At 44.3% G+C, this 16,503-nt stretch overlaps 1 protein-coding gene across 8 annotated transcripts in view; it reads left to right on the forward strand.

Moving 5' to 3' along the window:
• Window positions 1-16,503, forward strand: part of TSPAN18 (tetraspanin 18) — a 121,360-nt gene that overhangs the window by 80,459 nt on the left and 24,398 nt on the right. For 6 of the 8 annotated variants that reach the window (XM_074809756.1, XM_074809753.1, XM_074809757.1 and 3 more), the window contains one exon: window positions 15,091-15,180. The gene's annotated coding sequence lies outside the window, so the exon portion shown is untranslated. Of the gene's footprint in view, window positions 1-6,818; window positions 6,945-15,090; window positions 15,181-16,503 lie in introns of those variants that run through there. The other 2 variants (XM_074809762.1, XM_074809758.1) reach the window with 1 other exon arrangement.

The raw sequence follows: 16,503 nt of genomic DNA on the forward strand, positions 1-16,503 counted from the left end.
ATTAATTTCGGTGGGACTTATGCCCGCATGTGGTTTGTGAGTGGAGCTGCCCCAAAGCGTGCAAGGACCAGCGACTGCTAGCACTGGGGCACAGGGAGGGTTTAGATGTGTGAGTCAGATTTTCCACAAGCGCAGCTCCTTGCCTGGCTCCAACGGCCAGCACCAGTGGGACTTTGTCCTGCGCCTTCCTCCCCGCCTAGCTGCCTGCACAGGCTCTCCCCATCACTCCTCTTTCTCGTGCTTTTTGTCCCTTTGTGAAGTCCCTGGCAAAGCATCATAAGGTTTCTACAAATAATAGCTGCAACTCATGAGGGAAACAGCAGAGTAGCCCTCTGGTTCCCTGAGGCTTTATAAATACTTTCCCAACTAAAGGCAGTTTATAAATCTGCTCAGCTCCAGAATTGCACAAGTTTGATGGAAATTCTCCACTTATGATGGGATAAGAGAGCAGAGAGCGAGACTTTGTGCTAGCAAATGACCCCTGGCTGGAAGCAGTCTGTTAATGCTTTTAAATTAACTACTGCTGCAGAGCTCAGGGCTCGAGCCAGAAGCACAATAGAAGGTGCATTATTATTACTGTTGGGATTATGGCAGATAATTTTGCTGTTCTCATTTACAAATTTAATGGTTTGTTAATAATGTCTGATTTGAGAATATAGCATAGTCTATCAACTAAGGGTGGCATAATGGCATTAATAAGGGTAATTGAGGTTGTTGCTATAATCTTGTTTGCTCTTTGGTTTGTTAATTGAAAATGACTTAATATATGATAGAAACAGTGTTGTTCCTCTGTGAAGCCTGGGCATCTTGAAAGAAAAAGGGATGTGTCAGTCTGCGCTGCGTATACACTGTGAGCATACAGAAGTGAACCAGTCTAGTACGTGTCAGGTATTGTGTGTCTGTGTTTATATTTTGTATAAATAGCAGCATGTGCTGTTACTTATGGCTGTGTGTGTCTCTTGTTGCAAGGCTCGGTGTGTAAGACTGCCTGGATACGTGTGATTGATTAGAGAGCCCTTACGGGAGGAAATGGAAAGGAGAGACAGACAGGCTGCTGAGTGTTTAACCCTGGAGAAGAAACTTGGCATTTCATCGTCTATCAACGTTTGCCCGTAACTGCTATTAACATTAATTATGGAGATACTCATGTGAACACCCCGTTAGCCCTAATTAGAGTTAATGGAAGATACGTGTGGATGTTAACAGGACAAGAGACAACCAGGCTTCCATTTCTAAGGTTAAATATTCAGTAGCTCCCTCTTAGACATCTCCAACATCCTATAATCATGCAGTCAGACTTATGCAAAAGCAGAACATTTTCTCCGGCCTTTTTTTTCTTTTTTTACCCCCAATTATGGCCACTATTTTAGCTTAAAGAGCAAACAACAATGTGGCAGTGATCTCAGTTACCTTTAATAATGTAATTATGCTACCTCTCCTCTATTCATAGTGCACCTCAGAATCAGCCTTTATTAGCAAACCATTTGCTGTCCCTTTTACTGTCCTTTTCATAAATGCTCGTAGAGTCACTTAAGAGGAGCTGGTAGGACTTGGCTTTGTTCTGAACAGAGACCTTGTGATAAAGAGCTCAGGGCCTGGGCTCTTGTGTAGGTCATGTAATACCTGAGATCTGTAAAGTTCCTATCACTGTGCTATTGTTTGAAGCTGTAAAGACAAAACAGACCTTCTCTTGCTTGCACTCATTAGTTATCTTCGGTAGTTTGAAAACCAGCCTTGCTGAAGAATTGAGGCTGCAAAATTTACAGGTTGTCTCGTTGTCCTGCTGTTGTGTATGATAGCACGTCCCTGGTGCTAACCTCTGCCCAGCAGGTCAGTGGCCTTGTAGAAAGTGTCTTTTCAGGACTGACTTGGAAATGTGTAACCCTCCCTGAGAGGGAGCCTGCCTTAGGTGCTGTCCCACACTCCTCGGGGCAGGGTGTGCTTCCTTGGGCTCCATTTCCTTTGCCATGGACGTACATGATGATCTCAGATGGTGTATTGGACAAAAAGTGCATTTTTTTTTCCCCAGACGATCTATTACACAGTCAGGGGGCTGCCTGTTCATCTGATCATCTCTTATTACTGTGCAAGCACAGCGCAGGGCCCCTCTGAATACTGCTTAGTTGCAACCTTCTTTCTTACAACCTGTAGCTCCCAGGTGCTGGTTGGCTGGAGCCACAGGAGCAGCATTACCCCAGCTTTCCAGCTGCAGTGGCTTTCTCCTTTTTTGTGAAGCAAATCCAAGAGTAAGAGCATCCGTGCTTGGCCCAGGTCTCGCCTGCGCTCGTTTCCAGAAGCTGCCCAGCGTTCACACGTGTGGAGCAGCAGGCTGCCGCAGGGACGCTGGGGTTGGGTGGCAAGTTGGTCTCCGCTCATGTTTACCACGAGGATGAGCTGGGGGAAGGTTGGTAGATTTGGATTTAGCCATTTGTTTGTTTATTCTCTTGATATTGCTATCTATTTTTCCAACTGTGTCATTACAAGTGCCTGTTTTATTTTGTGGTGGTCACAGAATCTGTTCAGCTTTGTAATTAAGGCTACTTTCTTGATATAATATGTAAAGTAATGCTTTTACAGGTCATAGCTACATGGACCTTTTTTCCTTTTTCTTTTTTTTTTTTCCCTTGTGGTTTTTGCTTGTTTGTTCGTGTGTGTGTATTTTTTAATGGCCATGTAAAGCTTAAAGTGCCCATGTTTAAACTGGTGGGACAAAAAGTTTTTTGATGGTATTTTGCTCTGGGATTTGGAGAAAGCTGTACTGGTTTGAGAGCTCTTGTTTTAAGAGCTCACTGTTTAAAGTGGACAGAAGCTAAGAAACCTTGTTCTGTGCTATGCAGAGTTGCTAATTTAGCTCTTACCTGCATATTTAAAGTGCCAAAATCCCCTACTGCAATATGGCTTACTTCAGTTTATGGGAAAGAACAAATTTTTCTGGTGTATCTACATTTAGATCTGTTAACAAAAAGGATAGATCCATCATCTTTAAAAAGGAAAAAGCCCCCGTGTTATAAAGTTTCTATTAAATTGCTCACTAAGCCTTCAAGTACGGTAGGAAAGAAACTGAGGCTGTAAAGGGAACATGATCGTGACATATAATTTGATTTCAGCTAGAAAAATGTGGCCTCGCTCGAAGCAGAAGCTGCCTCTCTGATGAGGCCATGGTCTGGTTGTGTGGTTGGGAAAATGAAACACAGTCTGAGCAAAGACATTGTCAAACCCACCGAGGTTAAGCACCCTTTGCCCCAGGCGAATTCCCTTGTTTTTGTAAGTCACTACAGCTAGGCTGTAAAATGGAGGTCTCCAAAGCAAAGCTAAGGTAATAACCACAGGTGGTAACTTAAAGCTGCCTTCATGAACTAAATCCTGCATTTTCTGTCTTTAAAATAAACAGAGGATGTGTGAAATAAATTCTTCCCTATCTTGCCTGTGACTCGTATAAATGTATCATACTTCTTGAAGCAGATACTCAGTATTCAGCCAAACCCTTGTCCATCAACACCCTAATTAAAATCAGTTTGTTTTGTAGGTTTATTGCTGATACCATATTCACCAGTGTAGTAATTTTTTCCTGTTAAATGGCTGAATGAGATATGACATTAAAAAATAATCCCGTCCTAAAATTGATTTTTTTTTTCTTTTAATCTCTAGACCAAACAATAGTCCATTTGAAGGGACTAATTTCAGAATCGCTGAGCCAATAGTAAAGATTTAAGTAGTGAGAAAGTCATTATTCTGGGTGTTTGGTATAGGTTTAGCAGTATTACATTGATTTACAGAAATGAATCCCTGATCGGTACTGATAGATTCTGTAGTTATCTGGTCACCTCTGACTTGCATTCTTTACCAGAAGGATATCCTGGCTATTACCCCAAAATGCTCTGGAGTCACCTAATTCATTTGTAATCTTCCAGGATAGCAGGGAAAGCAGCAGATAAGTATTAGCTGAGAAACTCGAGCAATTTCACCATGGGATAATGGGAAGATAATGTATTATATGAGAAGATGTCATCTCAGCAAAAAATGAATTTCAGGACTGGTGTTTCATACAGGATATACAAAATGCTTAAATGGGGGCTTGCTTGGTGTTCACTTTTATTCTTTCATTCGTTTTGTTTGGATGCTTCTGAGAAAAATCAGATATTTAAATGGCAAACTCATATGCAAAAATCAGATGACAAAAAAGATGAATATGGTGTCCGAGATATGGTGCAGATGACAGTGTCGAGACAGTGCATTGCAGCGGAGAGGGGAGGTTAGGAAATAGAAGATGGAATACAGTCTCAATCAAAATTTGAAGCAGTGGAATTGATGAGGAAGAGAAATACCAGCAAACCCCTACTTGGGGGTGGTGGTGGTTCAGTCGGTCAGTCAGGGCAAGGTAAGGTCACGCTCGCTCCCCCAGGTGCAGAGCTCTGGGGAAAGCCCCTCCTGGGGCTCAAGGGCTCGGCTCCATTGGTGAGGGGTGCTCAGTTCCGACGAGCTGCGTTTACGTAGCAAAACTGGCGAAGGACAAGCTGAGGCAAAGCTCTTCTGTAGGGTTTTATGTGGTGGGTCGTCATCACCTGCCTTCTGCTTGGCCCACAGGGAGTGTGCAGTCTCAGAAAAGGAGCGCAGCCCATTGAAACGAGAGATCCCTAAGCACATCTCCTGCCTCTTGTATTTCTCTGTGCATCTTCCGCACCTCATCTTCCATCTCATCAGGCAAGTTACACTTGCTTCTAGGGCATTTGGGTGCACAGCTCAAAAGGATGGGAGGTTAAAATATGGGCCCTGCATGGGAGGAGGCTGGTGCCAATAAACAGAAACAGAAGTATCGAAAGGCCAATTTACATGAGCGCACCATGTGTCCAGATTGATACGCTTCATCCAAAAGATGTAAGAACAAACCTGTTTCCCAAGGGCTGCAAGTAGGTGGTCCCTTACTGGGGGAAGTCTTGCACTGCAGCTTTTCTGCGTTGAGTGTCAGGTACTTGGAAGTGCCTGTCTCAAGCTCTTGATCAAGTCTGTGCTGACTAGAAAACTTTTGTTCCTGAGCTACTTCTGAGGGAGCAGCTGTAAACCCTGCATCTTTTAAAAGCTCCCACACACCCACCCCGCAGACTCTATTTAAGGAGCCAGGTTACTGATCCTTGATCCCAAATGCCCTGGGATTTGGTGGTGTGTGGGCTGCTCTGCCGAAGGTGAAGTTTCAAAATACATTGGGCTGGCAATAGCTCTCAGGTCCTAATGAAAATACCCTTTCCCTCCAGTACACCAATGCCTGTAGTGCAACCTCTGTACTGACTGGGAGCCCTGGGGCACTGGTAATGCTGGTCAGGGAGGAACCTCAGCTGTGTTGTGGATGGTGTCTGCCTTCAAGATGAAATTGTTTGCTGTGTCTCTCTTCCTGTCAGTAGATCACTGACTTGGAATTCTCCTAGTGAGGAGGTTACAGTGTGAACCCACAGAAGAAACTTGCAGGAGGTGTCTGTGTGAGGGCTGCAGGGGAGCATTTTTGGAGACATCAGCCCTAGATGGCTAGTTTCACAGGTTTGAGCACATCTTTGTGGAGAACATGGCAAAGGAGGAGTACAAGCCATCTGATCTTTTTCTGTCCAGTTGCCATGAGCTCAGAACTGTGTGGTTCATATGAAGGACCCCACCTGGGGTCTTGTACCTGAGCATTTTAAAATACCACTGGCAGTGACTCAAAATGCTTGTTTTCATCTAAAAACGGCAGTATTTTGAATACTGTCTTTCTGGGTACTTAGTTTCTCAACTGCTTTCAGTACAGGCAGCCTGGCACCTCTCGTAGGATACTGAATTAAATCTGTTGGATTTAATCAGAGTGGCAGATAAGTGGTGTTGTTAATTATATTAAATACAGGGGACAATGACAACACACCAACTTGAAATGATTTGCCAAAGTCTGTGAGTTTCTGTGAGAGATGTTAGGAGAACTGGAGCTATAAAGTGGTGTGAGCACTAGGCAGGGGACCACAGAAGCTGCCCAGGACACTTGCTGGGTATCCTGGAGCAAAGCCATGTCAGCTTTATAAAGGATATTGAGCTTCATAAAGGGCTTTCAGACTGTAATGTGGAAAGCAATCTAAGGCTTAAGTGGTATTATCTGATGCAAGGTGGTTTGTGTATCATCAGACATGCAGAATGGTGACCACAAATCTTGTTTTGAAATTTGTCATAAAATTTATCGTCAAATACGTTTGCACAGCAAGACTCCACAATGTTTTCAGAAAGATTCTCCCCATGCTGACAGCAGTGATGGAAGAAGAGGCAGTTAAATGCTGTGTCACTTGAGACAACTTTTCTTGTCCTTGATACAGAGCACAGAGCAACTCCGCAGCCTCACTGGGATAATGCCCTAGAAGGGCTGTCTCCCCATGCTGGAAATAGCTTGAACAGCCTGCTGTTCCCTATGTTTTTTCAGGCCTAAACCTGGGCTGCTTTGGCTGTTTGCCCTGCAAACCTGGTTTTGATACTTGCAAAATATACAGTTTTTAGCTGAAAGGCAGCATTGCTTTCAAATTTCATGCTGATCGAGAAAAGATGCGTAGCAAAGGTGGGGGTATAGTGAACTTCAGCCACGGCAAACTGGTGTGATTTTGCAGTCCTGACTGATGTGGAAGTTAGCCTGTGGAGTCCTGCCCCTTGCAGGAGATCTGGTTTTATCACCATGTTCTGTTGTCCTCCCTAAAAAGGTTGCCTAGATTTGTAAAAATAGGAATTGACAGATGGGTCAGACTGTGTTCTTGCTTCTTTTCGGTGCGAAGAGCAAGGCGTTCAGCAGCCCAGTTACAGATTGCTTTTTGTTCCGTTTTAGGGCCATGTGAGCTGTTCATGCCTTCATCATTCACTGATACATTTGGAATTATTCCAGCCCCCCCGATTTGATTTAGAGGAGATTTTATGTCTTCAGTTTCTAACTAACTCCTGACTTCTAGCAGGTAAAATATCAGTGAAAACTGAGTACGAGAAAATTCATCAACATCCAGAGTATTTCCATGGTTAAATTTGCCGTTTCAGTTTTGAAAGAGTTCTTATGATGCCCTGTTGGTGCATGTCAATTCTTATATATGTATGTATGATTGATGGTGCTTCAGGTTTTGCCCCAGGCTATACCCAGTCTGCTTGCAAGTGATGCTGGTAGTGAAGTTTCCACTGCTGCCGTTATGTGTTACTTAGATTACAATAGAGCTAAAAACCTGAACCGCTTCACAAGGAGAGATACAGTCCTTTCCCCCCAAAGCTCACAAACCTTAAAACAAAGCCTGCCTGGGGAGACTCTTTGGCACTGTATTAAATATCCTTGCTGAGAAATGGTTTCTTACAATTATGGCCTTCCTAATAGGCACCGTGGGTAGTATCAACACAAAGCTATCTGTATTACATGGTTTGACCTGCTTTAACCCCAGCCAGTCTCCTGGAGATGTAGAAAATATCTGTTCCATACAAAGGCCTTGCCTTTCAGGCAAAGTAGAAGCCATTTGTTTTAGAGTGCTACAGGAGACGTTACACTTTTTGTGGGTGAAAGTCACCCCACTGAGGCTATCTGAAAGCCTGGGCATCCATGTCATCAGCACGTAAGCTGCTGTCTTTGTGTGCAAAAATGAATTGCTCCCCAAGTCTCACCGCTTAAGACTGCTGCAGAAGCACTGTGCTTAGGGAATAAGGATGTTTTGGGAAAGAGGCTATATTGTTTATGATGCTCCCTTCATTAGGGGGGAAAAAAGCATGCTCTTTTAACTTTTAGATAACATTAAATATTTGACCCAGATTCAAACCTTAATGAAGACTAGATCTCTGATTTTGCTAGGTTTTTATATCCTTAAAAATTCTTTTTTTTTTTTTTTTTTTAATTTCTCCCCTGAAAAAGTTTTAAGTCTGTCAGCAACGTAAGTGGGATTTGGATCAACCTCTGAGCAGTTAAGTGGTAAGGAGATTTTCGTAAGGTTACTCGGTTCCCCTCCCCGCATGTGGAAGGATGAGGTTATTGTGGGGGAAGTGTTACAGGCAGTGATGGAAGTGAGCTCCCCCATATTCTCACCTCAGCAAAGTTAAGCTATCGCCTCCTCAAGACTCTCCAACGTACTTACTGCCTAGTTTCCCTGCAGCACGAAGCTCTTGCCTCCAACCCCAAGACCCCCCAGATTGGGGCATGGAGAGATGCTGGGAGGCTGCATGACCCCACGCCGTGCTCTGAGCTCTCGTGCACGGGAGCTGCAGTGCAGGGCTGTCCATGTCACCTCATAAACACGGTCGAGGCATCAGCGGAGCAAGTTTAATTAGGCACCTTTTATTTCTTAGCTCCTGGAAGTGCTGAAGTGTGCTCGCCTGGGCTCGCCGGCAGCCGGGCTGCCCGTGACTGATGCTGGGAGAGGTGGATGTGTTGCTATGGCACTGGGAGGTGTCTCCAAAGCCCACCGCTCCGGCAGCTGAGCCGGCTCCCAGCAGCATGTCCTAATTGCGGCTGTGCAGCAACAAAACAAATACTTGGAGATTTCCATAAAGGCTATAATCAAAGGAGCATCCCTTGCTTTTTAATATGTGCTGAATGGGTTCATTTGTAAGCTTATTATGACTTCAGAGAGAGAAGCTATTAGGGTGATCATTAGCTGCCTGTGCGAATAGCAAGGAAAACCATGGCGTGTTCCAGAATAACCCCCTTTTTAATGTCTGCGCTTTCAGATGCATTAACAATAACTAGCCATGCTGTCTTTCATGTTTCCCTTGCCATGAGTAAGGACAAAAGAGAAAGGAGAAGAGGGACAGTGAACCGCATGCTTTCAAAATAAGTTCAGATGGAGATAAAAATGAGGTGTTAAGAGAGCAGCAAATTCACTAGCATGACATTGTGTGTCTTGATGCAGTATCTGTTATCCATTGGGAACGCAAAAGCAGCTGGGAGCCAGCCTGTGAGTCCTGGCTCATATCTCACTTAGTCCCTCTACTCCTGTCATGTACGTATGAATTGTGCTGAGGGTCTTTTGTCTGCCTGGAACCTGATCGTTGCTGGAGCGCCTAGATTATACATCTTTTGAAGGAAAAGAGGACATTTAGAAACACGTATGCCAAGATTATGGGATTCATTAACTGTCGTTTATTTTCCTGCAGAACATCTGAAGCTTTGTTGTGGGCTGTGGCCATGGCTCTCTCTCTGCTCCTTCTTACCCTTTCTTAATCAGAAATCAGAAATATCTGTAGCAAATGACATCGGGTGGGTGTTCATACCTTAATTGGGACAGGAGTGATTGAGATCAGTCACATTTATCTTTCAAACCCCATTAGCTGCAGTTTTATGTCTTAGAGTAAGTTAAAGGTGCTGATTACAGTGTAACTCAGTTTAGATTTGGGCATGGAATATAGGAGATGTGTATCAATTTGGCTATAAGCAGGCTAACTTAGACTTCACGTCTGCCTGTCTTCCCTAAGTAGTTTCTCATGATCTTTGCTGCATTCAAGTTTTCCTGGACCTATCACACCTATAGCTTGTGAAATGTATTTATTTCCTAAATAAATAAAACACTCGGAATTGTGAGCTTTGCGGGATAAAGAATTTCCTATTGTGTTTAGAATCCATGGTAATTTGGGATGCATTATTATTCTTCTTGTAAAAACATTTAAAAGATGACCAGAATCAGATAAATAATGCTACTTCTTAGATTTCCAGCAATATTATTTTCTGGTTTAATTAGTATTACTGAGATCCCTCATTTAAGATCTGCTTTTCTTACAGGATGTTTCTCCTAACCTTTGCTTTTCTAGACTGACTAAACCTGACTAAACTGACTGTTTTGTTTTTACGTCTGTGTAGGCAGTTACCTTGAACAAAGATAGTTTATTTTTCATTTTTCTGTAAAATAGTTAGTGCATTCAAAGTTCTGTTTGGGATTTATTTCTTAAAAGCAATTAAGATTATTAGTCTCCCAATTAAATGGTGTTAAAGGGGGGCTTTCTTTTTCCCCACCTCTGCCTTATGAAAAAGCACTGAGAACAGTGGGGGGAGAAGAAAGTTAACCTCCTGATCTGGAGCTCCATTCAGCATTAAAATGGATGATAAAAGCTGGGGTTTCAAATTTCCTCGCCCATGGGCCCTTGCCTATGCCTCTGCCCAGCCGATCTGGGGCTGCTTTTCCTTGCTAAGGAGAGATCATCATCATCTTTTTGATAGGACAAGGCCCTGTGGCTCATAGTAATCCATTTTGATGGCTTCCTTACTTTAAAATCAATCATGTTCTTCCTCTGCATTGTTTCCCTGAAGCTGCAAAGTATCAGGAAACTTCTTAAAATATTGGAAGTCATGGTCTGAGGAGGACAAGGTTGCCACAGCAACTGCCCAGCGTTCCGAGATGTATTCCTGCATCTTTCAAAACAATCATGAATGTCACAAACTACTGAGGCATTTGCTGCAAACAAAGCAAGGCTGTAGAAAAAGAGACTAGAAAAGAGTGCCGAGGAGTCAGTTGTTGTAAAGGTGAGATGTGTCAGGCTCAGGGAAAAAGTGGCAGGCATTTACACTTCATGTTAAATGCCCTAAGTGTCTGGAATGCCACGCATACATATGGAGTGTTTCAACACTTGGCAGTATCTGACATGACAGTGGATAATGTCACTTGGCTTGTGATGCAACTCCATGATCCACTCGGGAGGGTGACATTTATTCCAACCTGAAGGGAAATATTTTCAGACATAGGAGGCCAAAGTTAGCCGCCTCCCTTTTGGTATGCTAAGTAGACTTCTTTCTGGAACAGAAGATGCCTGTCAAAGAATGTAACTTGTCGACTTTTTCATGGGTTTGGGACTGGTCTCAGTATGGACTGGTGAACAGAGCGCTGTACTGTGCGTCAGAACATCTAGCACATACATTCCCCTTTTAGCCCTGGTTTTCTTATCTGCTAAACAGAATTAATATTGTTATATTATCAGTGCATATAATCTTCAGGTCATCTGTTTTAGAAAGACAGACAATCAGTACCATATGGTTCCATTGTACGGCGGTTAATACAAGGGAAAATACACCTGTGAGCTATCTGAGGCCTTTTTTTAAGGAACAGAACTTAAAAGAGTTGCAGGCTATCAGATGTGTTGGTTCTGTATGCAATATTTTGTGTGGAAAAGCTGTGTGAAAGAGCCAGACATGATTACCTATTGAACTTTGCTTGGGAAGGGGCCAAAGCGAGCAGCTCATGTTTCGAACAGTGCTGTATGCACATTTGCACTGGTTGAAACGGAGCGGTTTGTGGCCTGATGCTATCCTGGCAATTCAAACACGTACCCTAGCACTTCTCCAAATGTTACAACATTTGGGAGAATCGGTTCTGCTCTGGGACTTCGGAGTTTCCATTTTGAATGCCCGTGTACGTGTGGGAGATCTTACCTCCGTATGATCTCTTGTATTCTACGCAGACATTGTGCAAAGTTGCAAATATAAAACATAGGTAGTAAGTGTTGTTTGAGTGGTTTTGTTGGAAAGCTGGTGTTACGTAATGCTGTAAGAGGTTCAGTCCAGTCCTCTTCTTCCTCCCGTGTGTGACTGATGTGTTGTTAGGCACAGCCTGTTGGTGGCAGAAATGTGTCTTTCTTAAAAGTAGACAAAGAGTCAGGAAGGGATGTGGCCCCGTTATCCCGAACCCTGAGCAGGAAACTGAGGGTAGTTTTAGGAGCACCAGCTCAGATTCATTTAAACACCATCCCAAGCCTCATCTGATTTTAGTGTTATAAAAGCCAATCGGGTAATTGTTTTAAGGTGTAAGATGCCCCTAAGGGCTTTGCTCACTCAAATGTACTGAGGAATTAAATGCTCCCGGGCACTGCAACTACCTCATTCACTGCAGTGTTGCAAGGCAAGGCAGTCATTGCTGGTAAATGGGCCCGTGTTACAGTGACATTAACATTTTAACTCAACTAAAGAGGAGGTAGATTGACTCTAATTTAGTATCTAGTTGCATGGCCTTGTGCAGGTCCCCTCATCGCTGCTCCGCAGGGGCCGATTATAGTTACACAGTGCACTTTGGAATCTAATTGGATTTACATGCAGTAATGTATTCGTGTCACAGCAATGACTCTGCTATGCAAGCACTATGAAATTCCAGTGCAATTAGTTATTTATGTAGGAGCAATAGTTATAGGATAATTCATGGGGCTGACAGCTTGTGCCGACCTCCAGTTCAGGAGCAGCAAATGTTTTACTTTTTTCTGAAGCCATTGCAAGGGACTGATATTAATCTGATCCTGCTTCCACAGAGGTGTTTCTCCTCACTCTTCACCATAAAAGCACTAAATAATAAATGCTGGATAAAAATCCAGCAGGACATGACTTCTGTCTTCAGCTTCTCCTTTGGCTGAACGTACGTGCTGGCATGTGTTTCAGTTCCTCTAGATCCTGCAAATGTGGTGAGCAAAGGAGACTGGCAGCAGCTAGAGGCACTTGTGAAGCTGGACACCCATGGCCTTCCTGCACTAGTTAACATGCAGAAGACTGGATTTCTCCCAAAGACAGGCCTTGCTTCTCCATCTTGCACCCTCCATTCATTTCTTGTTTCACTTGCTACCTGTTGACTATATCAGCCTCTTTCTGCCCCCTCCCTCTCTGCTCTGGCTCTCCAGCTGTCTCGGTGCATGACACCAGTGGGAGCCACGAGTTTAGCTGCTTTTCCTTCATCAAAACCTGCTCTCACAAAGAGCTGCTCAAAAAGCACTGAATGTGAAGAGAAGCCAGTGCTCAGTGCAGAGACTTGATGTCTGTGTTGGCTGTGAGATGAGCAAGGAGACAGGGGAAGGGGCCAAGCGTGGCTGCTCAGCCCGCTGAGGCAGCATGGCCCGAGGAAGGATGCTCGGCCTCGGCCGTCGCTCCAGCTTCCACTGCATTTCCCCAGCGACTGTAATTAAAGGCATCAGCTTGCTCGAGTCACAATTAGGCACGGTGGTTTTGTACTTTCTGCAGTTCTCCCTAATGACAAAATCGTAGCTATTAACCAAAGAGAGTCTGTTTGGCAGGGACTTCCTCCCCTTTAGGGCTGTAGAGTAAGATGGAGTATTGCTATTGTTTGGCACCAAACACACTCTTTCATCCCTTCTGACACAGCACCTGCTGGCACCTACTGAAGCATTTAAGCTCGCTCGCTCTCTGCGGTGCTGTAATTTCTTTAAAATATTGTGACTTAAGAGGAATAAAAAAATAAAATTCCTCTCCCACACAGACCTTTGAGGGCTTGTAGGGATGTAATTATATGCACACACAGTAGGAGCAGGAATCCTATCATTCTGGTTATTTTCCTAATGATAGGTTTATATAGCACAGTGTCATCTCTACTTCAGAGTTAGAGCCATCTTCTCCTGGCAGCAGCTATCCCAGGATAGTGGCATCACAAGATGGGACAACTGAAGAAGTTGTCTCTCAACTGTACATGCAAAACACAGGATGAAGTGTCCCCACACACAAAAGAAAAAGATAAAAAGGTAAGGGCGGGCACTGGGCTCTGACTGTCAAAAAGGGTGTCTCTGGTGTGAGGTAGTGACACTGTCTTATCCTAGCTGTAGACAGTCCAAGCCCTTCTCCGGAGGTCCCTGCGCCTGCCGCAGCCGTCTCCCAGCTGGTCACATAGCACCCTCCATTCTTCCACACTGGTGGCAGAGCTGTGCTGATCCGGGGCAGCCTTCATTCACACACAGCATTGTAAAGTGGGGCAATTCAGCCGCCGGTCAGCAGATGCCTTCAGTACGTTGCAGCAGAGATGGGTTGATTTGCTATTGATGTTTGTACCCTCCAGATTTCAAAAGGGAAGCCATCCCTACTCATCATTCAGAGATGTAGGTCCACAGTGACAGAGGAAGGACATTAAATGTGAGGAATTCATGCAAAACAAAAAGTCTATGAATATTCATTATATGTTTTATATTGTAATAGTTTCAGCCACCTTGAAACTCTTTGTTCGCTTCCTGCCAGCAACAAACGATAGACTTTTACTCACAGAAGTCTTAATGGGAGGCAATTTTCAAAGGTGCATTCACAAATGCTTGTGGGAAACAGATGTTGAATGCACCCCCTCCAGAAATCATGATGAAACGCGAGCAGTGAGAGAGCAGGGTGACTTATCTGATCCCTCGCAGGGAAGCAGTGGTTTCAGCAAAGCTGTGAGTATTCCAAAAGGATTTGCGAAGGGTGAGTGAGTGAGTGACAGTGTCGAGCAACCCTCTGTGAATATTGGACCCTTATGGCATGGGGTGCTGTTTGAATAGTTAAAGGCTGCCCAGGCCCCACAGTGTGGGGTTGGGGTTGTGTCAGATGGGTGGAAAAAACAACCCCGGTGAAGGTGCCCTGAGAAAGTGACAGTCAACCAGGCGTGCTTTGCACGTTAGTCTGTAGTCTCACCTCACCTTTGCCTAGCCAAAGACTGTCGTTAGCATTGTGCAGGCAGAAATTAAAATTTACTGAGAAAATTGTAACTGTTAGCTCAAGGGCAGTGGCGGTCTGTACCTGGGTCCCTCTGCCTGCACCGGTTTATCTAATGCCTTTGGGCAGGCAGCACAGTGGCTTCACCCTTCCTCTCTGCTGCTGCTTCCCAGGCAGTGACAGTGAGGCAGAGGGAGAGGAAATAGTTTGCTCAACTTGGTGTGAGAGCTGCCTGGAAGAACGAGGGATAGCGCCCAGCGTCTCAGGCCGCTGCTCCTAACGGCCGGGCTGGGCTTCCCAAAGATGCATTCCATCTCCCTTCCTCTGCCTTTTCCATTTTCCTGGTAAATGGGCTGTAAAGTCACAGCAGATTAAAGTTTGTCTAAACCTCCTATAAAATATTGAAGGTGCAGCTGGTATTAATCTAGTCCTGTTGTGGTATGAGGTGCATGTGTAATGGGACTATAGATTTACATGTGGTCTGTGGGCATTTAAAACACCCCAAAGGTTGTTAAAGAGATTCTGAGGAATTGGATCCCTCACTGAGTATTAAAAGCTCTTCATTAGTGCTAATGTACACTAAATTAAGGTGGCAATTAGACTGAGCATATTCATCAGGATGGTGTGTTTTAATAAATTGTGTATTTAACATGATTGCATTTTATTGACTTCTGCAGTAATTGCATATTTTTCTCTTACAGGACAAGCTTGGCTAGAAAGAGATACATGGGACACACAGACAATTAAAGACTAGAATAGACACTGTGCTTCAAGTCCCAAGATTTGTGAAGGTGAGTTGTTTACAGCTCTTTCTTTCTGCGTGCCAGATGCTTTCTCTGTATCTCTGTCAAGGCTGGTTAGGTATAGCCATGGTGTGCAGGAGGCGGGTAAGAAATACACAACTCATCTGCCATCACGTCACCTGCAGGGTGTACTGCTGCAAGTCGTCCCCCTTTGGTCTCCTAATTAAACTGCCCCCATCTCTGCTCTATCTAGAGGAGCAGACTGTGTGGAAATAGTACTCTGAGAGGGTTTTCTGGAAGACAGCACCTGTTAGATATGTTCTCTTAGCAGACCCCACGACTTTGGTTTAAAGAAGTTGGATACTCCTTGCTGATAATGAACACAGAAATCCCCTTGGGAGAGGGTACTCCATGAAGGAAGGAAGTACGCTGAGCCAAGGCTCCGTACCTGCAAGCCAAAGGGTGGGCTGCCGTGTTGCTGGGGAGAGGACACAATGGAGCGATGCCAGGTTGCCAGCTCCCACCTTAGAGCTTCAGAGACATTTCTAGTGACATCTCAGCTGGGACAGCCTCTAGAAATTGATGCGTTGACTTGGTCCCCATTTTCTAATCCCTTTAAAGGCTGTCTGGCAGTGGTTCTGGAGAGCTTCAAACATGTCTTCTGTTTTTACTTGGTTGCATTGGGGATCAGTATGAAAGTGGGTGTGAGTTAGCACCATTTGCTCCTCAAGCTGTTGGCTAAAATTTTGTAGGAGGTACTGCAGAACTGGTTCTTGGGTTTTAAAGGAAGCAATGGATCGGTTCAGTGGACAAGGTCTTCGTGCATGTTGATGGCAAGGAGACATTTACATGAAAAGAAGAGATAGATGGACAATATGATAGAGGAGAAGTGACTGAAAAAGTGGTTTGCATGAGGGTTGGACAAAGTGACTTTGAGACGTCTCTTCCAGTCTTGGTTAATCTGTGATTTTTTCAAGTATTTGAGATGGGGAGACTGTGATAAGCCATCAGGGAGGTGCACAATGTCTGAATCTTATGTAGTGAAATACAAATAGTCTGCAGAATTATGTTAGGGATGGGTTTACATGGTTGGAATGGTAGGCAAGGAAAATGGTTTACACACTTGTTTTCAGCAGAGGGTAGGAGTGGCATGATATGGAAGATGCAAGGATTGAGACTGGTGAAGATAAGGTGCTCCTGAAAGTTCTGATAGACCGGCACATCCAAGGGATGCTCTTTATTCCTTGGACAGCTGTTTTGAAGAATCTTTTCACAAGTAGAGTGGTCAAACATTGGAAGTGGTGCCCAGGGAGAGTGGGGAATCTCAGTCCTTGGAGATATTTAAAACTTAAATAATGACAACAGGTTGCT

This window comes from Strix aluco, chromosome 31, assembly GCF_031877795.1.
Source record: "Strix aluco isolate bStrAlu1 chromosome 31, bStrAlu1.hap1, whole genome shotgun sequence".
NCBI lineage: Eukaryota > Metazoa > Chordata > Aves > Strigiformes > Strigidae > Strix > Strix aluco.